Source organism: Aquarana catesbeiana, linkage group LG05 (assembly GCF_042186555.1).
Source record: "Aquarana catesbeiana isolate 2022-GZ linkage group LG05, ASM4218655v1, whole genome shotgun sequence".
Lineage (NCBI taxonomy): Eukaryota > Metazoa > Chordata > Amphibia > Anura > Ranidae > Aquarana > Aquarana catesbeiana.
Window position 1 is genome coordinate 315,912,942 of NC_133328.1, and position 27,513 is coordinate 315,940,454.

The 27,513-nt window shown below is 43.7% G+C and overlaps 1 long non-coding RNA gene across 1 annotated transcript in view; it reads right to left on the bottom strand.

Annotated features, from left to right (window-relative positions):
• Nucleotides 1-910: 910 nt before the first annotated feature.
• The window catches only part of LOC141144816 (uncharacterized), a 238,371-nt gene continuing 211,768 nt past the window's right edge, over nucleotides 911-27,513 (bottom strand). Inside the window, exon 3 of the long non-coding RNA XR_012244468.1 lies at nucleotides 911-1,324. This is a non-coding gene — a long non-coding RNA (uncharacterized lncRNA). The remainder of the gene's footprint in view (nucleotides 1,325-27,513) is intronic.

The following is a 27,513-nucleotide window of genomic DNA, read 5'->3' on the forward strand; positions in this document are numbered from 1 at the left end:
TTAGAAAAAAAATGTATAATGTTTGGGGGTTCTAAGTAATTAAGTAAACACAAAGTCTGAAAAAGACTCTCGGTCCTAAAGCGGAGTTCCGCTGAAAAAGAAAATATTAAAAGCCAGCAGCTACAAATACTGCAGCTGCGGACTTTTAATATATGGACACTTACCTGTCCAGGGCGCCCGCGATGTCGGCAGCCGAAGCCGATCTGTCCGTCAGCTCTCGGATCCTGCTGCCGCCATCTTCGCTAGGGAAATCAGGAAGTGAAGCCTTGCGGCTTCACTTCCTGGTTCCCTACTGCGCACTCGCGAGTTGCGCTGCGTGTTCCCACTGGTCCCTGCTGTCTTCTGGGACCTGTATGTTTCCAAGAAGACAGTGGGGGTGGGGACAGAGTAGGTGCCGGACATGGCGTAGGTCACCGCGATTACTGCTGTGATCTATGCCCAGAAGTGGGAGCAAATACCTGTATTAGACAGGTGTCTGCTCCCTCCTCCCCCCTGAAAGGTGCCAAATGTGACACCGGAGGGGGGGGATTCCAAAAAGCGGAAGTTCCATTTCTGGGTGGAACTCTACTTTAAGTGGTTAAATACATCAAGGGGGTGAACAAGGTTCAGAAGGGCAGGTTTTTCAATATAAAACCATAATCAAGAACATGGGGACATGACCTCAAACTAACTGGAGGAAAGTTCAAAACTAATATTATAAACTATAGTTTTACTGAAAGGGTAGTTGATGCTTGGAATAAACTACCAGCAGAGGTAGTGACACAGTCAACAGGAAATGGCTTCAAACATGCTTGGGACAAACCTAGATCTATACTCGGACAATAAATTTAAACAAAAAAAAAAAAAAAAGAGATGGACTACTTGGTCTTTTTCTGCTTCAATTGTTTTTATTAGTTTTACAAAAGACAGTAATACAATTTAGTAAACGTGGCCTGTCATCACTTTTTTTATGTATCTCATAATGAGCACCCCCTAATTTGACAATCACCCCCCACACCTTTCTTAAGGATCAACCTGCAAACTGTGACTCCCTCTACAATCGGCACCTTTACCCAACAACTTGCAATGTATGATTCCCCATCTGTTCCCATCGTAAATGGCACCCCACAATATATGCACCCCACCACCATACTGATGACCATGTAATGTGACCCACCATTTCCCCACACCAGACAGCTTACAATCTACTGTATGTACTTGTGTAAGATGTAGTAGATCTTGTTTTAATAACAAATGTTGCAAGTGACCCATTCAGGTAATCATGCCAACTAGCTTTAGAGGGGATGGTCTCATATGGCACAGCAATCCTCCTTCCATGAGGGTCCTGGAAGAAATCCAAAAACATAAGAAAGCAGTTAGTGCCACACCAATGTTTGTAGAGACCAAAAAGAATTACAGCATTATGGAGAATTACACCCAGCATACAGGACAAGAGAAGTGCTATTGTGCAGTAGGGTTGCACCGATACAACTATTTTAAGACCGAGAACAAGTACCAATACTTTTTTCAAGTACTCGCCGATACCGATTACCGATCCTTTTTTAATACTGATAGGTGGCACTTATGGGCACTAATTGGTGGCGCCGATATGTGGTACTGACTGATGGGCACTGATTTGCAGCACTGATGCCTGGCACTTATGGGCACTGATAGGTGGCACTTGTATGTAGCACTGACTGATGGGCACTGATTTGCAGCACTGATAGGTGGCACTGACTGATGGGCACTGATTTGCAGCACTTATGGGTGGCACTTATGGGCAATGATAGGTGGAACTGTGGGAGGCAGTGGCACTGAAATGCAACACTAATAATTACTGGCAGCCTGGCATGGTAACGTTTAAATCAATAAGAGTGAGTATACAAGAGCCCATCTTCATACACCCTGCACTCGACCTCAGTAAGCCTAATTAAATTGCAGCAGCAGACCTCTTGTTAAATCCAGCCCATATAGTTAGTGAACTATATGGCCTAGTGTAACAAGATGTCTGCTGATGCATTCTAACTAGGCTTACTGAGGCCGAGTGCAGGGTGTATCAAGATGGGTGTCACAGTGTACTGTCTCTGACGGAAACTTGGGCCGTCACTTCTGTTAACGATTCTGACAGCCCGCGTCACCGATGCTGATGGGCGGCACAAGCGGCTGCGACTCACACCCCTGCCCCAAAAGCTTACCTTCCGCTGCAAGGATTCGCTCTCACTCTGCCAGGACCCGCGCTCCACTCTGCCCACTGACTTCCGGGAGCCTCCTGCATGCAAGGTATCGGCTGAAGCATCGGGAGCATTTGCCCGAGGGCAATTACTTGGTATCAATACCGATACTAGTATCGGTACAACCCTACTGTGCAGTGTCCATACATACAGAATAAGAACAGATCCTGAGAATTATACCCAGCATAGGGGACAAGAGAAGTGGTACTGTGCATTGTCCATACGTACATACAGAATAAGAACAGATACTGAGAATTACACCCAACATACAGGACAAGATTCAGGCAGAACTGGCCAATCAGTAGCTCCATCTAAATAATTACCATCTTTTCTACAGCAACCATGTGACTATTGTCTCAGCAGCACTGGAATGAGCAATTTCCCAAAAAGGATGCATTTAGGCTTTATCAACCGCTTCCAGACCGCTCCATGCAGATAAACTGTGGCAGGGCAGCCCTTCAGCGCAAAATCACGTACCTGTATGTGATTTTTTTTTTTTTCTTCGCGTCGGGGGCCCTGCCAGTAACCTGCTGTGATTGAATACAGCGGGAGCCAATCAGCGGGTCTGGTAGACCCAATGTCCGCTGGGACCCGCTGTTCGCTCCCAAGGCGTACAGAACGGCATTGTGAACAAGGCAGATCCCCTCTGGCAGACAGTCGTTCTGTCAGAGGGGAAGATGGAGATCTGGTGTTTCTGCTAAGCTGGAACACGGATCTGTATTCCCTCAGTCAAAGCCAGTTAGAAAGGAACACAGTTAAACCTTTGATCGACCCTGATGTTAACCCCTTCCCTGACAGTGTCATTAGTACAGTGACAATGCATTTTTTCCCCTTTTTTTTCTTTTTACATGTAATAGACTAATTTTATTGGCAGCAGGACAAGTACAATACTTACTATCAGTTCTTGGCAGATGCCATTACCCTCCATACAATAAGTAGACCTAGCAGGCATGACTGTGCACAGCCACCCAGTAAAGGCACCTGCTATAAAAGCTGATAAAAGCCACTTCTTTCTGAAGAACATGCTTTTACCTATAAAGTGGTGTCATTTTAACATGTATAAACACTTTTTTTCAACTCCCTTTTTTTTTTTTACCATGACAGCCTAATTATAACCTGCAGTAGTCACACACTAAAAAGCAGCTTTTCACATTCTTGGAAAGTAGTTTACTCGCCAACAAAGAAAGGACACAAAAAAGAGGGGGAAAGTGCTGCTCACCCCTGATAATGGAAACAAAAAAGGAGGATTTTTCCCAGGGTGGGGTTTTTAGGCAGCAGAATGCAAGTATTGAATCAATGTTGTATAAAAAATATTGTATTTTATTGTACAAAAAATCGCATGACACAAGGGTTAAAAAATGAGCTCCAGTAGGAAATGCTTACAAAGCTTGTAAGATCAGACACACATTATACAGACATATTTCCATGACAACATTAAACAAATATTGTTGACATCAGAAAATAAGACCTGACGCGTTTCAACCCATATATCAAGGGTCTTCTTCAGAGGTCAGTCTGTTGAGGAATATATAATAGAGGTACACATGTAAAGACTTAATTGCGCACAGTAAAAATAATGTACAGTGCATGTATATGATATAATTACCCAATAATGCGTGTCCAGAAACAAAAGGCCTCCTAAATGGAGATCCTTTTAAAGAAATGCCTATTCTCTCTCCCCGAGGGGTCTCAAAGCACTTCCACTGGCACGGCCACCAACACCTGCAGCGAAAGCCCAGAAATATACTAAGAAACACACCCATAATGTATATCGGAAAAATTATATCAAGAAGTATTTCTTCAATTAGATAGTCAGGTGAGAGGCACCAATCTGCATGCATACCATATATGCAGTTTTGTGGCCTCAGAGTATTAAATACATACATATGTGAAAAGGAGTAGTAAGTGAATGAAAGGAGTTCATGGGAATGGTTGAAATAACCAATTAGTTACATATTTTAAATAGAATACTAAATTAAAGACTCCAAAGTTTACTCGCCGTGATGTGTCATGATATAGCAATGCACATAAATAATGCTCGCCCACAATGTTTACACAAGATGTCAAACCAACTCCGAAAACCCACACAGCATCACTCTACAAGTGAAACGTCTCTCATCTGTATAAAGTGATGTAGAGAGGAACATTACTGTTTGGAACACACTTTGCTCCAGAGCTAACCTGGCCTGAATATATTTATAAATAATGTGTTTTTTTTTTATATAAAAAAAAAAAAAAAATAATAATAATCCATACACTGCATGTACACCAATGCTGAGAATTAAAATTGTATAACCAACACATGTTCATTAAAGGACCCAAACTGCAATGCAAAAAAAAAAGGACCTCATTACAGAAAGTGAAAGCAATATTGTTAGACGCAGCCTACCAGATTCTCATTTGATGTGACTTGGAAACATTGAAAAGATTATCGGTTTGGTTGCTGCAGACATAACAGTATTTCTTTCATAAACTTTTTGATTCTGAGGTCTATAATCACAATAAAAGGCCACTTTAACAAGAGAAAAGTTTAAAGGGACACTAAAGGTTCAGTTTTTTTTTTTAAATAATAAACATGTCATACTTACCTCCACTGTGCAGTTCGTTTTGCACAGAGTGGCCCCGAATGTCCTGTTCTGGGGTCCCCCGGCGGCTCCTCCACGCAAGAGTTAACTCACTCTGGGAGGCTCTCTCCCGAGGGGGTTAGCTTGCGGGCGCGCTCCCGAGTCATTCCCTCAGCGTACATAGCCGCCGAGTGTATGACTCGGCCCGCCTCCCAGCGGCCACGTCATTGGATTTCAAGTGAAAAAAATGGGTACGGCGCCAAATATGAACGTGCACTCTCACAACCTAATGCTACTCCTAAAATTAGTAACTACTAATAGACAATAAACAAAACAATAAAGGGCACATCAATAGTGCAATAATTACAATATATAACGTGTTACCTCAATCATGTAAATAAAGTGCATCGGTGTATATAAGGTAAATCAAATTAAATCATATATAACCAATAAGGTGAATATAGTGCAAAAAAGTTCAAAATATCTTCTTAAGAATCTGAGAATCTTCTCAATAAATCCAATCACCACATGATAGAGTGCAAATACTATCTTATTCGTGCTTCACCCAATATGGTATATCAAAGCGCTCACCAGACAGCGACCACAAAGTGACCCTCAGGCATGGAAAAAGGCAAATATTTCATCAGAAGTGGCTATCCGGATATCCTGGCTTGAAATAATCAATGCAGAAAGACTCCAATCACAGAACAGCAGGAGTATGTAATATATAACTTCTTGAACATGCGCCTCGGTGCCTCAATTCACGAACCAAATCTGAAAAGAGTGGCTCCCCATGAAAGCCACAAAGGCTCAAATAGTGTAAAAACGTCTTTATTCCATATGGTTAAAACCTTTACATCCAAACAAGTATGTAGGGTACAGGACGAGAAACAGACGGGGCTGCAGCTATGGAGGAAACCAGAGACCAAAGCGGTACCTTAAACGATTGCGGGTACTCTGTGTATGTCTCGGCGTGAGCTCCAGCTGATACCAGGAACGGAGGACTCGTTGCTGCGTGTCGAGCCTCCCTTTCATCACCCCATGTACTATCTATACACTGACCCCCTCCCCCCATGTATGAAGCAGAGAGCAGCCAATCACAGAGAGTGTCCATTGCTGAGGCCGGACAGCTGGGGAAGCTCCAGTGTTCTGTCAATGTGTGCATGGAAACATGGAGAACGGCAGAGGCAGGGCGCAGACAGTGGCACACTCGGTACTCCCGCGTGTGGAGTCCTGAGTCGGAAATCGTAATGGCCGGAGTTGGGACTTCCACACCCCTCTAAATATTGCGCCCGGGGCCACGGCCCCCCTGCACCCCCAAGCTACGCCACTGAATAGAGAGCTGAACCTGAGCTTGTGTAATGATCTGTCAGTGTTTTCTCTCCTCTCCTCCTTTCTGGTCTGAGGGAAGAGAATCTGCCATAAGGACCATAACAACAAGGCCCCAAGGTATATGACAAAGTATAAACTAAACTGAAATTGTAAAAATACAAAATGTACTTTATTATATATGAACAAAAATAAATGAAATGTAACCAGGGGCAGACTGGCCATACCTGAGGGCCCAGGACCAGTAGGGGCCCCATGAGAGTCTCCTGGGCTGGTATCTATATTGGGTCTCCACTTCTCCTCTCACTGCTCCAGGATGCTGCTCCCTTTCCCCGGCTCTGGGAGTGGGCGATAGTGGGGGGAGATCAGCGGCCACTCGGGCATCACATCAAGGGGGGGGGGCACAACTGAAATCTGGGTGGAAATCAGCACCCCCCTGGATCCGGCAATGTCTGTGTCTCTCTCTCCAGCAGCTGAAAGCCGGTGGGTAGGAGAGGGGGAGAAACTGGCTTTAAAGGAGAAGCACAGCCAAGTCCGCTCTCTGTTGACGTCACAGAAGTCGGTCCAGGGTCCACATCATCACGACAATGGAAGTTGGGATCCACCAGGTTCCTGGACCGACACCCGGCTCAGCCTGTTAGCGAGCCACTTAGAGCCTCCAGTAAGCGAGAGGGGGGCAGAGCAGAGAGCTTTGACTGACAGTCTGCAACTATCTACCTACGGAGCTGTAAGAACTGAGTGATCAACTGTGTTTGATCGCTCGGTTATCCATGTAGAGGCTCCGGGGGACAGATGCAGCATCCACCTAGGTAAGTATGATACTGGAAAAAACACCCAGCATACGGGACAAGAAAAGTGGTACTGTGGAGAGTCCATACATACAGAATAAGAACAGATACTGAGAAGTATATCCAGCATACCCAGTCACTAATATGACCAAAGTACAGTTTAATTATATGTAAAATCTAAAAAATGATATAAAATGTATTTGGCTACAGTGTTACATGACCAAGGTATTCTCAGTCAGTTTCCAGGCCTAAAAATTGGCAGCTGTGATGAGGTGCGTGATGTCATAGTGGGCTGCAAACCGGTTCTTACCGGACTTCAGTTGTTTCAAAACATTCCTGCATTGGGAGCTGACCGAGTCACATTGTAGGAATTGTGTCTCCTGCGATTATCAGCGGTTTTTATTCAAATATTTTGCTATCGTACTATTATTGTATATGTTACTATTAGTATTATCTCTACTAAACATTTTTAGTTTTTTTTAGGTACACCGGCATCAGTCACCACCACCACCACCATGCCACGACCTTCACGGAGTCGGTCCTGCGGGTGGCGATCACGGCATGGTGAAGAGAGTCCGATCGCCCACAGAACAAGAGGACAGCTTCGGAGGAGACGGGAGGAGGCAGCAAACAGGAGCCGTTCTCCCGTAGACAGGCAACACCCAGCGCCACCACAGGGACCACCGGCAATGGTGCAGCCTACCTGCACCATCTGCCTTAGTGACTATGCTGCAGAGGATTCTAGGACGCTACCCTGTAATCATGGTTTCCATTTTGCATGCATCCACAGGTGGCTGCAACAACACCCAACATGTCCCATGTGCCGGGCAATTATTCCACATGAAGACATTGTATGCTTACCTATTAACCTGGGGCTGGATGAAAATGGAAACCTCCACGTGATTTTTGTCTATATATAGTGTAACACCCTTCTCTTCACAGGTCCCCTGAAAACAACATGTATACAAATATGTATATTTTTGTGCTATTTTCTGCTTAGGCCTGATTCACACCTATGCATTTTTAGTGCTTTTTGCATGTTTCAGATTTGCACTACAGTCCATTTAAAATGGATTCCTATTGAACAAGTTCTGTAGTGCAAATCTGCAAAATGCAAAAAGCACTAAAATGCATAGGTGTGAATCAGGCCTTCTAGTAGATAATGCTTAGAAAAAAAATATACATTAGACAATTACCGCCGAAATGGAGACGCTTCATCCTGATGGAGTTTCTAGCTCTCAGGTGAGCGATCCAGACAATTACCAACAAAACGGAGTCGCTTCATCCTGGTGTAGCTTCTAACTCTCAGGTGAGCGCTCCAGACAATTACCACCGAAAAGGAGTCGCTTCACGCTTATGCAGTTTCTAGCTCTCAGGTGAGCGCTCCAGACAATTACCACCAAAAAGGAGTCCGTTCATCCTGACACAGCCTCCAGCTCTCAGGTGAAGACTCCAGACAATTCTTACCGAAAAGGAGACGCTTCATCCTGATGGAGCTTCTGGCTCTCAGGTGAGCGCTCCAGACAATTACCAACAAAAAGGAGTCGCTTCATCCTGATGTCGTTTCTAGCTCTCAGGTGAGCGCTCCAGACAATTACCACCGAAAAGGAGCCCGTTCACCCTGACACAGCCTAAAGCCCTTAGGTGAAGACTCCAGACAATTCTTACCGAAAAGGAGACGCTTCATCCTGATGGAGTTTCTAGCTTTCAGGTGAGTGATCCAGACAATTACCAACAAAAAGGAGTCGCTTCATCCTGGTGTAGCTTCTAACTCTCAGGTGAGTGCTCCAGACAATTACCACCGAAAAGGAGTCGCTTCACCCTGATGTCGTTTCTAGCTCTCAGGTGAGCGCTCCAGACAATTACCACCGAAAAAGAGTCGCTTCACGCTTATGTAGTTTCTAGCTCTCAGGTGAGCGCTCCAGACAATTACCACTGAAATGGAGTCCGTTCATCCTGACACAGCCTCCAGCTCTCAGGTGAAGACTCCAGACAATTCTTACCGAAAAGGAGACGCTTCATCCTGATGGAGCTTCTGGCTGTCAAGTGAGTGCTCCAGACAATTACCACCGAAAAGGAGTCGCTTCACCCTGATGTCGTTTCTAGCTCTCAGGTGAGCGCTCCAGACAATTACCACAGAAAAGGAGTCCGTTCATCCTGATACAGCCTAAAGCCCTTAGGTGAAGACTCCAGACAATTCTTACAATTCTCATCCTGACACAGCCTAAAGCCCTTAGGTGAAGACTCCAGACAATTCTTACCGAAAAGGAGACGCTTCATCCTGATGGAGTTTCTAGCTCTCAGGTGAGCGATCCAGACAATTACCAACAAAAAGGAGTCACTTCATCCTGGTGTAGCTTCTAACTCTCAGATGAGCGCTCCAGACAATTACCACCGAAAAGGAGTCGCTTCACCCTGATGTCGTTTCTAGCTCTCAGGTGAGTGCTCCAGACACTTACCAACAAAAAGGAGTCGCTTCATCCTGATGGAGCTTCTAGCTCTCAGGTGAGCGCTCCAGACTAGACTACATAATGTAGCTACAAACTCAAAATATACCAGAGTTTACTGTCAATTCATTAACATCTTAGAAAGAAGGAGAGGCATTGGCCGGCTGTAGGGGTGGAGGAGGCAGGATTTATTTTTAAACTAAACAATATCCAAAAAGGAGTCGCTTCACCCTGATGTCGTTTCTAGCTCTCAGGTGAAGACTCCAGACAATTCTTACCGAAAAGGAGACACTTCATCCTGATGGAGCTTCTAGCTCTCAGGTTAGCGCCCCAGACAATTACCACTGAAAAGGAGTCCGTTCATCCTGACACAGCCTAAAGCCCTTAGGTGAAGACTCCAGACAATTCTTACAATTCTCATCCTGACACAGCCTAAAGCCCTTAGGTGAAGACTCCAGACAATTCTTACCGAAAAGGAGACACTTCATCCTGATGGAGTTTCTAGCTCTCAGGTGAGCGATCCAGACAATTACCAACAAAAAGGAGTCACTTCATCCTGGTGTAGCTTCTAACTCTCAGGTGAGCGCTCCAGACAATTACCACCGAAAAGGAGTCGCTTCACCCTGATGTCGTTTCTAGCTCTCAGGTGAGTGCTCCAGACACTTACCAACAAAAAGGAGTCGCTTCATCCTGATGGAGCTTCTAGCTCTCAGGTGAGCGCTCCAGACTAGACTACATAATGTAGCTACAAACTCAAAATATACCAGAGTTTACTGTCAATTCATTAACATCTTAGAAAGAAGGAGAGGCATTGGCCGGCTGTAGGGGTGGAGGAGGCCGGATTTATTTTTAAACTAAACAATATCCAAAAAGGAGTCGCTTCACCCTGATGTAGTTTCTAGCTCTCAGGTGAAGACTCCAGACAATTCTTACCGAAAAGGAGATACTTCATCGTGATGGAGCTTCTAGCTCTCAGGTGAGTGCCCCAGACAATTACCACTGAAAAGGAGTCGCTTCATCCTGATGTAGCTTCTAGCTCTCAGGTGAGGGCTCCAGACCAGACTACTAAATGTAGCTACAAACTCAAAATATACCAGAGTTTACTGTCACTTCATTAACATCTTACAAAGGAGAGGCATTGGTCGGCTATAGGGATGGAGGAGGCCGGATTTTTTTTTACACTAAACAATATCTTTTTTTTCCAGTAAAAATTCATACACCTCCATTAGTTAATGGTCCTCCTACACCCCAGTAAAATTGCCCTGCTATGTATTTTTCATTAATTCATTTCTTACTTCGTTTTTCTGCTTCCCTGTACAGTAACATCCTCTATAATCTCCCACACCTCTCATTTTCCCCTTCACTTTTGCTTGCAACCAGCAGTGCACGTTAGTTGCAGTTATGTACACTGCAAAGCCCACAGCCCATAGCCTACAGCAGGAAGTCGGATAACAAAAAAAAAAAATGGAGATTTGGAGGAGTTTGAAACCAGTAAAAAAGGGCGCTTTAAATTTTTTTTTTTTTTATTCTTTAGTTTACTTTTTTTTTTTTCTTGATCACTTTTATTCCTATTACAAGAAATGTAAACATCCCTTGTAATAGGAATAGTGTGTGACAGGTCCTCTTTATCTCCTCCAGGCTGGAAAGGCTGAGATAAAAAAAAAAACTCCTCGGCCTTTCCAGCCACATCCTTGGCTTTTTTTACACCCGCCACCGCGGACTTGAAATCATAACGTCGTGCCCAGGCCTCCGAAGGTCATAGACATGACTGGGGACCACCCTGTCACCAGAAATCTCTATGGTAAACTTCCAGCAGCAAGAATTCGATTTCTTCTCTGGGTCGCCGATCGTACAGGCAAGCCCGGAGAAGCACCGGAGGGTGGCGGAAGGGGGGGGGGCGTCCCCTTCCACCACCGGTAAGAATGATCAAGCGGCTGAACTGCCACTATGATTGTTCTTACGGTGCACAGAATCTGTCTGATAAAAAAAACGATATCTGAATGATGCCTGTAGCTGCAGGCATCATTCAGACATCCGCACTCAAAGTCCATGACGTCATATGACGTACCTTGGGCTGGAAATTGTTTACTCCTGAACCTCTCCCTTTCCCCTCACTTTTTTGATTGAAAAATGTTTTAAATATGAAAAAAAAAGTTTAGTAAACATAGATAAGATAGTGATATGATAAGATAGTATGTATGTTTTTTGTTCTTCTATAGATTTTTATAGATAAGATAGATATTATAGACAACGCACTTGTAAATTATTTGTCATGAAATTGTTTCTTACTGTATGTTTCCGATTGCTCATCACATCCTCTGGTAACTCCTGAACCTCTCCATTTTCCATCACTTCTGTTTATTTAAAAAAAAAAAGCCCATAGCCCACAGCCCACAGATAAGATAGACCAGGGGTCTCAAACTCAAATTACCTGAGGGCCACAGGATAAGTTTTCACGTCCAATGGGGGCTGCATGCAAACTTTCCTTTCCCCCAGCACTGGTGTCAGCGGATGCATTAATAACCCCCAGCACTGGTGTCAGCGGATGCACTATTAACCCCCAGCATTGGTGTCAGTGGCGCACTAATAACCCCCAGCACTGGTGTCAGCAGATCCATTATTAACCCCTGATACTGGTGTCAGCAGACGCATAATTAACCCCCAGCACTAGTGTCGGCAAACGCATTATTAACTCCTAAAACTGCTGTCAGCGGGTGCATTGTTAACCCCCAGCACTGGTGTCAGCAGACGCATTCTTAACCCCCAGCACTGGTGTCAGCAGACGCATTCTTAACCCCCAGCACCGGTTTCAGCAAACGTATTATTAACCCCCAGCACTGGTGTAAGCAAATGCATTATTAAACCCAGCATTACCCCCCACACTGCACAAATAGCCCCCACAATGCACAAATAGCCCCCCCCCCACTCCATAAATAGCCACCAACACTCCATAAATAGCACCTACATTCCATAATTACCCCCCACACTGCACAAATAGCCCCCACACACTCCATAAATACTCAAACACTGCACAAATACCCCCACACACACACATTTCTACCCCAGTCACCCCACTAAGGACTCTGCCTCAGTGTGATGGCTCACTCACCTCTCCTCCTGGCAATCAGCTGGTTACCCGATCATCTGCCTCCCTCATCCTTTGCTCCTGTCAGCTTCTGGCTTCAACACAGGCATAGTGACAGGGCACCCAGAGAATGACACAATCTCCTGCCCTGAGGTGGCAGCAGGAACCTGGATCTGGGGCTCTGGTTGATCGTCAGTGCCTAGGTGGGCGAGGGGCGGAGCGATGGGCGGATCCTTCTTCCGCTCTATCCTCCGCTCTGTTCTCTCTCTGCATGCGTGCAGCGGAGAGGACACAGGAGATGGAGAGAGAAAGCTCTTCGGCGCCTCCCCCTCTGCAGTGCCTTGGTGCATAGCAAACCCGCTCAGGATCGGCCCTGCCTGCGGGCCATTTGTAACGGTCCACAGGCCGCAAATAACCCACGGGCTGGTACTTTGAGACCCCTGAGATAGACATTCTAGTTAATGTCCTTGTAAATTATTGTCATGCAATTGTCTCTGTATGTTTGTGCCTCCCTCTGTCACTCTCCATTAACTCCCAAACCTCCCCCCCAGCCCAAAACCTGCAGTCCACAGCCCACAGTCCACAGCCCGCAGCTCAAAACCCACAGCTTACAGCCCAAAACCCACAGCTCACAGCCCAAAACCTGCAGCCCAAAGCTCACAGCCTGCAGCCCAAAACATAGTTACATAGTTACATATAGTTACATAGTAGGTGAGGTTGAAAAAAGACACACGTCCATCAAGTCCAACCTATGTGTGTGATTATGTGTCAGTATTACCTTACATATCCCTGTATGTTGCGGTCATTCAGGTGATTATCTAATAGTTTCTTAAAGCTATCAATGCTCCCCGCTGAGACCACCGCCTGTGGAAGGGAATTCCACATCCTTACCGCTCTTACAGTAAAGAACCCTCTACGTAGTTTAAGGTTAAACCTCTTTTCTTCTAATTGTAATGAGTGGCCCCGAGTCTTATTAAACTCTCTTCTGCGAAAAAGTTTTATCCCTATTGTGGGGTCACCAGTACAGTATTTGTAAATTGAAATCATATCCCCTCTCAAGCGTCTCTTCTCCAGAGAGAATAAGTTCAACGCTCACAACCTTTCCTCATAACTAAGATCCTCCAGACCCTTTATTAGCTTTGTTGCCCTTCTTTGTACTCGCTCCATTTCCAGTACATCCTTCCTGAGGACTGGTGCCCAGAACTGGACAGCATACTCCAGGTGCGGCCGGACCAGAGTCTTGTAGAGCGGGAGAATTATCGTTTTATCTCTGGAGTTGATCCCCCTTTTAATACATGCCAATATTCTGTTTGCCTTATTAGCAGCAGCTTGGTATTGCATGCCATTGCTGAGCCTATCATCTACTAGGACCCCCAGGTCCTTTTCCATCTTAGATTCCCCCAGAGGTTCTCCCCCCAGTGTATAGATTGCATTCATATTTTTGCCACCCAAATGCATTATTTTACATTTTTCTACATTGAACCTCATTTGCCATGTAGTCGCCCACCCCATTAATTTGTTCAGGTCTTCCACATCCTGCGGAGAAGTTATTGCCCTACTTAGCTTAGTATCGTCTGCAAATACAGAGATTGAACTGTTTATCCCATCCTCCAGATCGTTTATAAACAAATTAAATAGGATTGGTCCCAGCACAGAACCCTGGGGAACCCCACTACCCACCCCTGACCATTCTGAGTACTCCCCATTTATCACCACCCTCTGAACACGCCCTTGTAGCCAGTTTTCAATCCAGGTACTCACCCTATAATCCATGCCAACGGACCCTATTTTGTACAGTAAACGTTTATGGGGAACTGTGTCAAATGCTTTTGCAAAATCCAGATACACCACGTCTACGGGCCTTCCTTTATCTAGATGGCAACTCACCTCCTCATAGAAGGTTAATAGATTGGTTTGGCAAGAACGATTCTTCATGAATCCATGCTGATTACTGCTAATGATATCGTTCTTATTACTAAAATCTTGTATATAGTCCCTTATCATCCCCTCCAAGATTTTACATACTATTGATGTTAGGCTAACTGGTCTGTAATTCCCAGGGATGTTTTTTGGGCCCTTTTTAAATATTGGTGCTACATTGGCTTTTCTCCAATCAGCTGGTACCATTCCAGTCAATAGACTGTCTGTAAAAATTAGGAACAACGGTCTGGCAATCACATGACTGAGTTCCCTAAGTACCCTCGGATGCAAGCCATCTGGTCCCGGTGATTTATTAATGTTAAGTTTCTCAAGTCTAATTTTAATTCCGTCCTCTGTTAACCATGGAGGTGCTTCCTGTGTTGTGTCATGAGGATAAACACTGCAGTTTTGGTTACTGAAGCCCCCCGATTCACTCGTGAAGACTGAGGAGAAGAATAAATTCAATACCTTTGCCATCTCCCCATCCTTTGTAACCAGATGTCCTTCCTCGTTCTTTATGGGGCCAATATGGTCTGTCCTCCCTTTTTTACTGTTTACATACTTAAAGAATTTCTTGGGATTTTTTTTGCTCTCCTCCGCTATGTGAAAACCCTTAGCCCAAAACCCGCAGCCAGCAGCCCAAATCCCGCAGCCCAAATCCTGCAGCTCTAAACCCAAATCCCACAGCCCAAAACCCATTTCAGGAAGTTAGATCAGAAAAAAATAAAATAAATGAAGATTTAGAGGCGTCTGAGATCAGTAAAAAGTATTTTTTTGGCTTAAGAACACATACCTGAATTGTATATATTTTATTTAAACCAAAGTTTTACCCCCTATTTTGTAGACGCTATAACATTTGCGCAAACCAATCAATATACGCTTATTGCGATTATTTTTTTTTTTTTACCAAAAATATGTAGAAGAATACATATTGGCCTAAACTGGGATATTATAGCAAAAAGTAAAAGATGTTGTGTTTTTTTCAAAATACCACCAAAAGAAAGCTTTATTTGTGGGGAAAAAAAGGTGTCAATTTAGTTTGGGTACAACGTCGCACGACCGCGCAATTGTTAGCTAAAGCGACGCAGTGGCGAATCACAAAAAATGGCCCGGTCATTGGGCAGCCAATTCTTCCAGGGCTGAAGTAGTTAAAGGAGAAGTCCAGCCTGAGCTTTTTAGGCTGGGCTTTTCCTCTGGGTCACAGGAGTACAATTCGTTTTGCATGCCTGTGACCCATTTTCAGAGGAGAGCGGTCTAAAGTCCGCTCTCCGCTGACATCAATGCCATCAGTCGAGGCATCGCGTCATCCCGACTTCCATGGATGCTGCATCCACCTAGGTAAGTATGAATAGGAAAAAAAGCAAAACCCATACTTCTCTTTTAACATCTTACAAAGAAGGAGCGGGATTTTTTTTACAGTAAACAATATCTTTTTTCATTAGAAATTCATACACATCCACTAGTTAATGGCCCTCCTACACCCCTCCTTTTCCCCCTCACGTCTTTTTCGAATGAGCAGTGCACATTAGTTGCAGTCATGTACACTGTTATATGTACACTGTAAAGCCCAGAGCCCAAAGCATAAAGTCTAAAGCCCATATCCCTTTTCGGGAAGTTGGATCATAAAAAAATAATAAATGGACCGCAGTAATAAATGGACCGCAGTTTAGTGTCACTTCTTTACTAACTTACACAAAAGAAGCGTGATTGGGCGGCTGTAAGGGGAGAAGGAAGCCCACAGTCCAAAAGCCCAAAGCTACTTTTTTGGGTTAAGAACACATACTTAACTAGTTGCTGACCAGCCACCGTCGTTATACGGCAACAGGTTGGCACTCCTGTGTAAATGGCCGCACATCGCGCCCACGGGTAGGGGACGTGTGCGCACCTCCTTGATCGGATTTGTTCCAGGCCCAACTTCCCAATGCCAATGCAGTGAGCCGATTGCACTTTCCAGAAGTCCTCTGTGGTACCTCAAGCCAAAGAACACCCCAAAAAAGATGTGGTGTCTGCAGAAAACATAGATTTAGGCGTGACACATGCGTTTATTGTCCCTCCTGCCCTGACTAACTTGGTCTTTGCATCAGTGACTGTTTCCGCCGCTACCACACACTAGTGGAGTATTAGCGTAGGGTACAGCATGGCACAGTCCTACGGTCTCGAAAGATGTTAGTTGGCCATCGTATTTTGAGAGACCCTAACCTGGAACGTTCAAAGTTAGAATAAAAGTGTAATTTAAAAAAAAAAAAACATAAAACTATTTTTGGCTTTTTTATTTATTTTTTTATTGTTCTTCTCTCTCTATTGTTCTCTGTTTTACTGTATTTTATGATATACTGTAATGTTTTATTGTATTGTGTTTTCTTGTGTTTGCTTTGCAGGTACGGTATGTCCTACTGTTATACTGTAATGTTACTGTGTTTTATTGTTAACCGTTATTTGTGATGCAGGTACACCATTCAGCTGCAGCACGGGTTTATTTATTCTGACAGCAACAGGGTTTGCTCTTACGATACGTAAAGCCGTGACTCCAGCGCTGTAGGAGGTGATTTCAGTTTAAAAAAAAGAGCATATATGCCAAAACATGGGGGCAGGGGTGGAGGGGTGATTTGCCCCTAAGATTAGGGGCAGATCATGCTTCGGCATATATTTTTTACTCTTTTTTTTTTTTTGGCACAGATTGCAATAAAAAAAGTGGTTTTATTAAGTTAATGTTTTTTGATACCATTGTTTGCTTTTCAGGTATGCTAGTCAGCTTCAGCATGGATTTATTTATTTTGACAGCAACAGGGTTTGCTCTCACGATACGTAAATCAGCGACTCCAGTGCTGTAGGAGGTGATTTCACCACCACTATGAAAAATAGAACGGTGCATGTATGCCCATCATTAGAAGTGGGTGAATGCAGGGCGGTATTCTAATGGTGGGCATACCACCGATTGATCAATATGAATGGAGGAATATGTTAGGTTCTCTTTTTCATCCACAGGCTGCATAAAAAAAAGAACATTACAATATATGCCCAACAAGGACCAGCGACATACTGGTATGTTGCTGGACTTTGAGTGGTTATACCAGAATGATGCCTGCAGGTTTAGGTATCATCTCAGTATCGTTCTTTTCAGCCAGCGGTTGGCTTTCATATAAGCCGCTAGGCTGCTTTTACAAGCAGTGGGAGGAAACGCCCCCCCTGCCATCTTCCATGGTTTTCTCGGGCTCTCCTGTCCCACCGGGGTACCCGAGACTGCAGCCGGTGGTTCCACCAGCTGACCCTAGAGCTGATCTGAGACTAGAATGGCTCCAATCATCTCCATGGCCTAAGAAACCGGAAGCTATGAAAATTTTTTTATATATATTTACATATTTATTTCATGAATTATATTATTTTTTTATTTTATTTATTTATTTGTATGGTGAGTTGCTAGCGCAGGTTTTTTGTTTTATTTAGCACTAAAGTTTAGCACTTGTATCCAGCAGCTGCAACACGCTAACCAGAATTTAATAATTTTTGCGAGCGCTGTTATTTCACAATATTTTATGAGAATTTCATGACTTCCATTTCGCCGGTGATAAACAGCGCCATTGGGAAAGTATCTTATCACACCGATCTTGGTGTGGTCATATGCTTTAAGGGCTAAGGAGAGATCTAGAGTCTAATGGACCCCCCAAAAAATGAAAGGGACACTGTAAAAATAAAATAAAAAGCAAAATGAATAATTAAAAAACAAAATTAAAAATTAAAAGCACCCCTGTCCCCCCGTGCATGTGTGCAAAGGTGAACGCAAGCGTCAGTCTCGTGTCATATGTAAACGGCAATTGCACTATGCATGTGAGGTATCACAGCGAACGTCAAATCGAGGGCATTAATTCTAGCAGTAGACCTCCTCTGTAAATCTAAAGTGGTAACCTGTAAAGGCTTTTAAACATGTATATAGTTTGTCGCCACTGCGTGGATGTGCATAATTTTGGCATGTCGTGTTTAGTCTCTATTTACTCAGCATAAGATCATCTTTTATATTTCACTAGACATTTGGGCAATATTTTTGAGCATTAAAATTCAAAAAGGTTTTTTTTTCCCAACAAATTGTGTTTGAAAAATCGCTGTGCAAGTACTTTGTGAAAAAAAAATTGCAACACCCACCAATTTAATCTGAAGGGCCTCTGTTTAAAAAAATATATAATGTTTGAGGGTTCAAAAAAAAATGATATTTTCATGTAAACAAAAAGTGTCAGAAATGACTTTGTGGATCAAGTGGCTAGAGTGGAGGATTTGTGGCATAAGCTTCTAATGTTGGACATAAAATTCCAGGACAGTTACCCCCCCCCCCCAAATGACCCCATTTTGGAAAGTAGACATCCCAAGCTATTTGCTGAGAGGCATGTTGAGTCCATGAAATATTTTATATTTTGCCACGTTTCTGGAAAATGATCATTTTTTTTTACACAAAGTTGTCAGTTAATGATATAATGCTCACATATGGCATGGGTATATGTGAAATTACACCCGAAAATACATTCTGCTGCTTCTCCAGACTACGGAGATACCACATGTGTGAGACTTTTTGGGAGCCTAGCTGCGTACAGGACCTCAAAAACCAATCACCGCCTTCAGGCTTTCTGTGGGCGTAAAATACTCCTCACTACCTATCACAGTTTTGGAGGCCCTGAAATTTCAGCATAGCACAACCCCCCGCCCAAATGACCCCATTTTGGAAAGTAAACGCCCCAAGGTATTTGCTTAGAGGCATGGTGAGTATTCTGCAGCTCTCCTTTGTTTTGGAAAATTAAGAAAAAGGAAAATGTATTAATTTTTTTTATTTTTTCAAAACTTTGTGACAAAAAGGGAGATCTGCAAAATACTCAACATAGCTTTCAGAAAATAGCTTGGGGTGTCTCTACTTTCCAAAATGGGGTAATTTGGGGGGGGGGGGGGTTGTGCTAGCTTGGCATTTCATGGCCTCCGAAACTGTGATAGTGAGGAGTGGTATCAAAAATGTACGCCCTTAGAAATCTTGAAGGAGGTGATTAGTTTTCGGAGGTCCTGTACATGGCTAGACTGCCAAAAAGTCTCACACATGTTGTATCCCCATACTCGGGAGAAGCAGCAGAATGTATTTTGGGGTGTAATTTCACATATACCCATGGCATGTGACATAGTGACAACTTTGTGTAAAAGATAAATTAAAAAATGTCATATTCCTGAAACTTGTGGCAAAATATAAAATATTCCATGGACTCAACATGCCTCTCAGCAAATAGCTTGGGGTGTCTACTTTCCAAAATGGGGTCATTTGGGGGGGGGGGGGGGGGTTGTGCTATCTTGGCATTTCATGGCCTCCGACACTGTGATAGGTAGTGAGGAGTGAACTCAAAAATTTACACCCTTAGAAATCCTGAAGGAGGTGCTTGGTTTTCGGGGTCATGTAGGCGGCTAGGCTCCCAAAAAGTCTCACACATGTGGTATCCCCATACTCAGGAGAAGCAGAAGAATGTATTTTGGGGTGTAATTCCACATATATCCATGGCATGTGTGAGCAATATATAATTTCAGTGACAACTTTGTGTAAAAATTTTTTTTTTTTTGTCATTTTTCAATCACTTGTGACAAAAAAAATAAAATATTAAATGGGCACAACATGCCTCTCATCAACTTCCTTGGGGTGTCTACTTTCCAAAATTGAGTCATTTTGGGGGAGTTTTGTACTGCCCTGCCATTTTAGCACCTCAAGAAATGAGATAGGCAGTCATAAACTAAAAGCTGCGTAAATTCCAAAAAATAGTATGTAGACGCTATATTTTTTGTGCAAACCAATTTTGGCCTAAAAGTATGACTAAAATTGAGTTTATTTGATTTTTTTATAACAAAAAGTAGAAAATATAATTTTTTCAAACTTTTCGGTCTTTTTTCATTTATATCGCAAAAAATAATAATAAAAAAGGACGCAAATTTCGTTTGGGTACAGCATTGCATGACTGCACAAACGCCAGTTAAACAGCGCAGTGCCAAATTGCAAAAAGTGCTCTGGTCATTAAGGGGGCAAATCCTTCAGGTCCTTAAGTGGTTAAATTGAATATATTTTTTTAAACCAGAGTTTAGTGTCCTTTCTTTAACATCTTATAAAGAAGGAGCGTGATCAGGGGAGAGGAATATATATATTCCTATAAGGGGAGAAGAAGGTCAGATTATTATTTTTTTGCAACACTAAACAATATCCTTATTTTTCAGTAAAAATCAATACACATCCACTAGGAAATGGCCCTGCTATCTATTTTTCTTTCACAATTTTTTTTTTTTTGAATAAAGACAAACTCACAAAACAGAAAACAGACGCCAGGGCCAGTGGCAGAAAATTATAAAAAATATATCACAGATAAGTAGGCCTCTTATATAGTTTAGACAGTAACTACAAGTAAAAAGGAGAGGTAAACAGGTGAGGATGTCCTGGTACCCTCACGGTCTGTAGGGACAAACCATGATACTCACTATAATCAAATCCTAAAAAGTACACCAAAGAAGCGCTATTTCAAGAATCATCACACAACAAATATTATACGATACCTGAGATTGGCCTATATTTGTATATAAAGATAAAGCCCCGTGGTCATCTCAAGGACATAAAGATAATAAATTTGTATATGAGAAAAGTAAATAAAAAGGAAAAGTGAGTGTGGAACTATCCCATAAAGTATCCTGATGTGCAGGAGGGCTTCGCCCCCCCACCCAGAGGCCAAAAGCCATCCTGCAAGATAAGGGATGGAAAAAGTGACCCCAAAAGTATTGCCAGGGAGCTATTAACAGACTCCGCACACTGGCCTTCAGTGATAAATGGAAAAAAAAATAAGAAGTAAAGAGAAAATAGAGAAAGAAAGAAAAAAAGAGGAACAAGATGGAGAGTAAGAGTAGAAAGCCAAAGAAAAAGGAATCACGGAGAAGGAAGTAAACCCCGCCCCTGGGGATTCAAGGCCAACATCGGCAGAATTTCCAAAAAGCGAGAAGGCAGGCTCATCGCTGGAAACTGGTCCAACCAGGGTTGCCAAATCTTACGAAATTTGTCCCTAGTGTCCGCGAGTATCGCTGTAAGCATCTTGTTCGTTCTACGTACCATGCACCCGTCACTTCAGCTCCCCAGAAAAGAAGAGAAGTGTTTTCCAGGTCTCCATGATGGTTTGTTTAGTTGCCATAAAATATATGTTTCCAAGGCGTGTTCTTGTTTCGTTAATTCCAAGATGTGCTTATGAAGTAGAGCTTCCCACGGGTCCTTAAGTATAGTAGATTGAAAGAGCATATTGACCAAAGCGTACACACAAATCCACAGCCGTTTAACCTTGGGGCACGTCCACCATATATGCTTCATGTCGCCTAGATCAGAACAGCCTCTAAAGCACAACGCTGGATACGTAGGAAGGTATTTTGCAATTCTCACTGGGGTGTAGTACCATCTAGACATGACTTTGAACAAATTCTCTAGGGCTATGACATTGCGAGAAGAATGAAAGAGGGCTGCTCACATCTTGAACCAGTCCTCAGGGGATTGAAGTGCACCAAAATCTGCCTCCCATTGTGCGCAGTAGGAGGCTGTTGAAGTGTTAGAGGCTCCAGCTGGTGTCTCGTGTCCTGATTGGATAGATTGATAGCAACGCAGCCATTGGCTCCTGCTGCTGTCAATCAAATCCAATAACGTGGGCGACGTGGGGCGGAGTCGAGTCCTGCTGTCTGTGTCAACAGACGCAGCAGCAGGACACGGGAGCGCGCCCACACGGGTGTCCCTTCAGAGAGCGCTCCTCCTATGGGACACTAGAGAAGATGAGATGTTAGGAGCGCCGCGGAGGGACCCCAGAAGAGGAGGATCAGGGCCACTCTGTGCATAACCAACTGCACAGCGGAGGTAACTATGACATGTTTGTAAAGGTTCAGTTTTAACAAACAATCACTTTAACTGTCTTGGGCATGGAGTTCACCAGAGCTTCACAGGTTGCCACTGGAGTCCTCTACCACTCCTCCATGATGACATAACGGAATTGGTGGATGTTAGAGACCTTGCGTTCCTCCAACTGAAGTTTTAGGATATATATTAAACAGTGCAGCGCTGGACATATATACAAATAAGTTACTATACTAATCAAAGTAATAGTACAATCAATATAAGTGATGAAAGTATTAATAAAATAGTGTACGCAATAATAAAGATCCACCAATATATTGCTATCAATCAATGCAATTAAGTGCTCATAGATGCCAAACTATGAAATAGTGAAAATGTTCAAATAAAGTGAAAAATCCAAAGAAAATGTCCAAAAATGATTATATGGAGAGTGCAAAATCCAAATACGAAACTCCACTTGATAGTGCTGCCCGTCACCAGGTGAAAAGATGGAGGCTTACCAGAGAGCCTGCGACAGCCCTTACTCAGGGGGGTGAGTACAGGCTTAGTAGATCACCGCGGATGTCCCGACAGGATAACAGCAGATGACCCTCAGATCTCCTTCCTCCTTCCTAGATAGCTCGTCAGTGGCAGCGGGGGACACTCAGGAGAGCGTGGTCACAGGATGACTCAAACAACAGACACTTCAGTGAGGGTGAGCCATATCAAAAAGAAAAAGGAACTCCCATAGTGTAGAAAGCCAAGTTCCATTTATTTAAAATAGCAGACATACACTGCATAAAATCGCATATATGATATATATAAAAATCCAGCAAGGATCTTGCTGAAGTTTGAGGATGCCCCACAGATGTCCAATAGGGTTTAGGTCTGGAGACATGCTTGACCAGTCCATCACCTTTACCCTCAGCTTCTTTAGTAAGGCAGTGGTGGTCTTGGAGGTGTGTTTGTGGTCGTTATCATGTTGGAATACTTCCCATGTGGCCCAGTCTCAGAAGGGAGGGGATCATGCTCTGCTTCAGTATGTCACAGTACATGTTGGCATTCATAGTTCCCTCAATGAACTGTAGCTCCCCAGTGCCGACAGCATTCATGCAGCCCCAGACCATGACACTCCCACCACCATGCTTGACTGTAGGCAAAACACACTTGTCTTTGTACTCCTCACCTGGTTGCCGTCACACAAGCTTGACACCATCTGAACCAAATAAGTTTATCTTGGTCTCATCAGACCACAGGACATGGTTCCAGTAATCCATGTCCTTAGTCTGCTTGTCTTCAGCAACCTGTTTGCGGGCTTTCTTGTGCATCATCTCCAGAAGAGGCTTCCTTCTGGGACAACAGCCATGCAGACCAATTTGAGACAGTGTGCAGCGTATGGTCTGAGCACTGACAGGCTGACCCCCCACCCCTTCAACCTCTGCAGCAATGCTGGCAGCACTCATACGTCTATTTCCTAAAGACAACCTCTGGATATGACGCTGGGCACGTGCACTCAACTTCTTTTGTCGACCATGGCGAGGCCTGTTCTGAGTGGAACCTGTCCTGTTAAACCACTGTATGGTCCTGGCAAACTTCTTATAGCCTAGGCCATCTTTATGTGAGTTTTTTGCAATGAGGTGCCATGTTGAACTTCCAGTGACCAGTATGAGAGAGAGTGAGAGCGATAACACCAAATTGAACACACCTGCTTCCCAATCACACCTGAGACCTTTTAACACTAACGAGTCACAGGATGACCCTAGCCAAATGCAAAACTAGTGAAAAACATTCAGAGAAGATGAGTAGGGAAAAAAATGTCAGTGGCCTCCACCTGTAAAACCATTCTTGTTTTGGAGGTCATCTCATTGTTGCCCATCTAGTGCACCTGTTGTTAATTTCACTAACACCAAACAGCTGAAACTGATTAACAACCCCCTCTACTACTTAACTAACCAGATCAATATCCCAGGAGTTGAATTGACTTGATGCTATACTCTGATTAAAAAGTGTTCCTTTAATTTTTTTGAGCAGTGTATATAATCTATTCTGATTAATAAACTTTACATATTACTGTTAAACTTGATATCCATTTTCCATTGAATCTTCTCCAGGTGTAGAGAAACCTTGGCGGTAAATGTGAACACTCTAGTTATTGAACTATCAGTAATGGCCACTGTAGCGCTGCTCTCAGTAACACTAATGCCGCGTACACACGGTCGGACTTTTCGTCTACAAAAGTCCGACAGCCTGTCCGACAGACTTCCGACGTACCTTCGGCGGACTTGCGGCAGACTTTCTTACGAACGGACTTACACACACACGACCACACAAAAGTACGACAGCCTAGTACGCGGTGACGTACACCAAGTCCGACGAGACTATAAAACGGAAGTTCAATAGCCCGTACGACACCCTTTGGGCTCCTTCTGCTAATCTCGTGTTTATCTCGTGTTAGTAGAAGTTTGGTGAGAGACGATTCGCGCTTGTGAGACTCGTATTTTTCAGTTCGTTTTAACTGTTGTTCAGTCTGTGCTTGTGAGGTTTGTATCTGCTTTTCAGTGCGTTTGGTCAGTTGGCATTGAGAAATCTTTGTTTTATTGGCCGCTCGTTCCTGATTTTCAGGTCGTTCTTCACAGGCCTTGCTGTTCTTCAGTGCGTTCTGTTTAGTGCGTTCTGACCAGCCGACCGTTTTGAAGCCATGTTACCTGTACGTACTCGTCGTCGAGCTCGTGCATTGTATGTGCTTGGTGCTGTAGTTTATTCTTCAGCCCAAGACCAGTCCATGAACAGGGCGAGGAGGAGTTCATGGACCAAGAATTGGTTGCTTCAGCGTGACCAGTTCTGTCACATGCCTTTGCTCCGTGAGATCCGTGAGAATAATCCTGAGGATTTCAGGAACTTTCTCCGGATGACGGACCCCGTTTTTGACCGTTTGTTGGCTTTGCTGACCCCCTATATCAGCAGGCAGGATACCTGCATGAGGCAAGCCATCACTCCGGAGCAGAGGCTGGTCGCTACCTTGCGGTATTTGGCCACAGGGAGAAGCCTGCAGGACCTTAAGTTCTCGACAGGCATCTCCCCCCAGGCTCTGGGGATCATTATCCCAGAGACCTGTTCTGCCATCATACAGGTCCTGCAGAAGGACTATATTAAGGTAAGATATTTTTCTTTTATTAGCATCACATGTTCTTTTATGTAATCTTTGATAATATAATGTATTTCTTGCTTCAAACACTACTTACCATCATTGCAATATAGTGTGAATGTCCCCTTTTTATCCTCACACATGCTGGATTTTTTTCCTGTTATTTTTTGTCATGCATGTATATTTTCCTTCAATAACCTTCCCAGCATGAAGTGATGGGAACATATCCACCTAGTCTACTCATTTGGAATGTATTTTGTTTGAGTGTATTTAGTGTGCTGCTAATGAGCAATTATCTAGATTTCACAAACCCCCCCCCCCCCCCACCTAAACTCACTCCAAATAGTGTGCTGCTAATGAGCAATTATCTAGATTTCACAACCCCCCCCCCCCACCTAAACTCACTCCAAATAGTGTGCTGCTAATGAGCAATTATCTAGATTTCACAACCCCACCCCCCCCCCCCACCTAAACTCACTCCAAATAGTTTGCTGCTAATGAGCAATTATCTAGATTTCACAACCCCACCCCCCCCCCCACCTAAACTCACTCCAAATAGTGTGCTGCTAATGAGCAATTATCTAGATTTCACAACCCCACCCCCCCCCCACCTAAACTCACTCCAAATAGTTTGCTGCTAATGAGCAATTATCTAGATTTCACAACCCCCCCACCCCCACCCTCGTTAAAATTTGCTGGAATGTTCTGTGGTGTTGATTTGTCTAAAGCAAATATATGTTGCACTTTGCAAAATGCATGTGCACTCTACAAGTGCATTTGTTCCAGTGCTTTAGTAAATGAGCAGAAGCTCTGCTGATTTCCATCATCAAATCATATGCAAGCCTCAAAGTGTTTTCATTAATTGCCCTTGCATGTGATTGTGTACTCCTTGCAACATGAATGCCTTTTTACATTACCTCATTTACTGTAAGCTGGTTAGCAACTGCACCTGCAGAGTGCGACAACTGCAGTCTTGTAGCCTTTTTAGTCCCTAAATTCCTGCGTGTCCTAAAAGTAATTTTTTTTAGGGATTTCACAACCCCCTAAAATGTAATCAATGTTCCATCAGAGGGGGTGAGCAATCTGATAAGTGTGCCTTTCCATATTAGTTATTCCAGAACAATTAAATTATTGAATGTTATACTGATGCTGGGGAATAATGTTTTTAATTGTCTAATTTTCTTGCAATGTTAGCTTCCAAATTAATTGATTTTGGTTTTCTTGTTTGATTTCCCAGTTTCCTTCAACGCCACAGGAATGGCAGACTGTGGCATCCCATTTTGCCAGCCGTTGGGACTTTCCCAATTGTGGAGGGGCTATAGATGGGAAACATGTCCACATTGTGCCACCACCCCATTCGGGGTCATATTATTTTAATTATAAGGGGTTCCACAGTATTGTTTTAATGGCGGTGGTGTCGGCACACTATGATTTTTTATATGTGGACGTGGGGAAGAATGGCCGGATGTCGGATGGAGGAGTATTTGCCCAGACGGAGTTCTGCCAGCGTCTCCAGAGTGGTGGCCTGGGATTGCCACCTGATGAGGATAACGTGGAAGGACTCCCCTTTGTCTTCATTGCCGATGAAGCCTTCGCTCTCAGCAAGCACCTCATGAGGCCATTCCCCCAAAGAACACTCACCCCGGAGAGGAGGGTTTTTAATTACCGGCTGGCCAGAGCTAGAAGAGTGGTTGAGAATGCGTTTGGAATTCTGGCCAGCCGGTTCCGCCTGTTTCAAACAGCCATTAATTTGGCGGAATACAAACTTAATTTTATCATTTTATCGTGCTGCATTCTGCACAACTTTTTAAATAAGCATGCTCCAAATTATATAGGCACAGTTGGGCCTGAGGCCGGACAAATAGAAGCCAACCTTACAGGCCTGGATACTGTCCGTACTGGCTTGGCCCCCCAAAGTGCCCGTCAAGTTAGACAGCAATATGTTAATTATTTTATGGGTAGGGGGGCCATTGCAATGGGCCAGGATATATAATTTTTGACAATAAAAAAATTATTGATGAAATCTTGCATTATATTTATTGCTTGCCTTTCTTTTGGGCTGTCTCCTAGGTTATGGTCGAGCAGTTGTAGTGCCAACTGTATTGTAATTTTAAATGTCTAAATAAGCTCCATTGCCACTGTAAACAACTTTTTTACAATTATAACT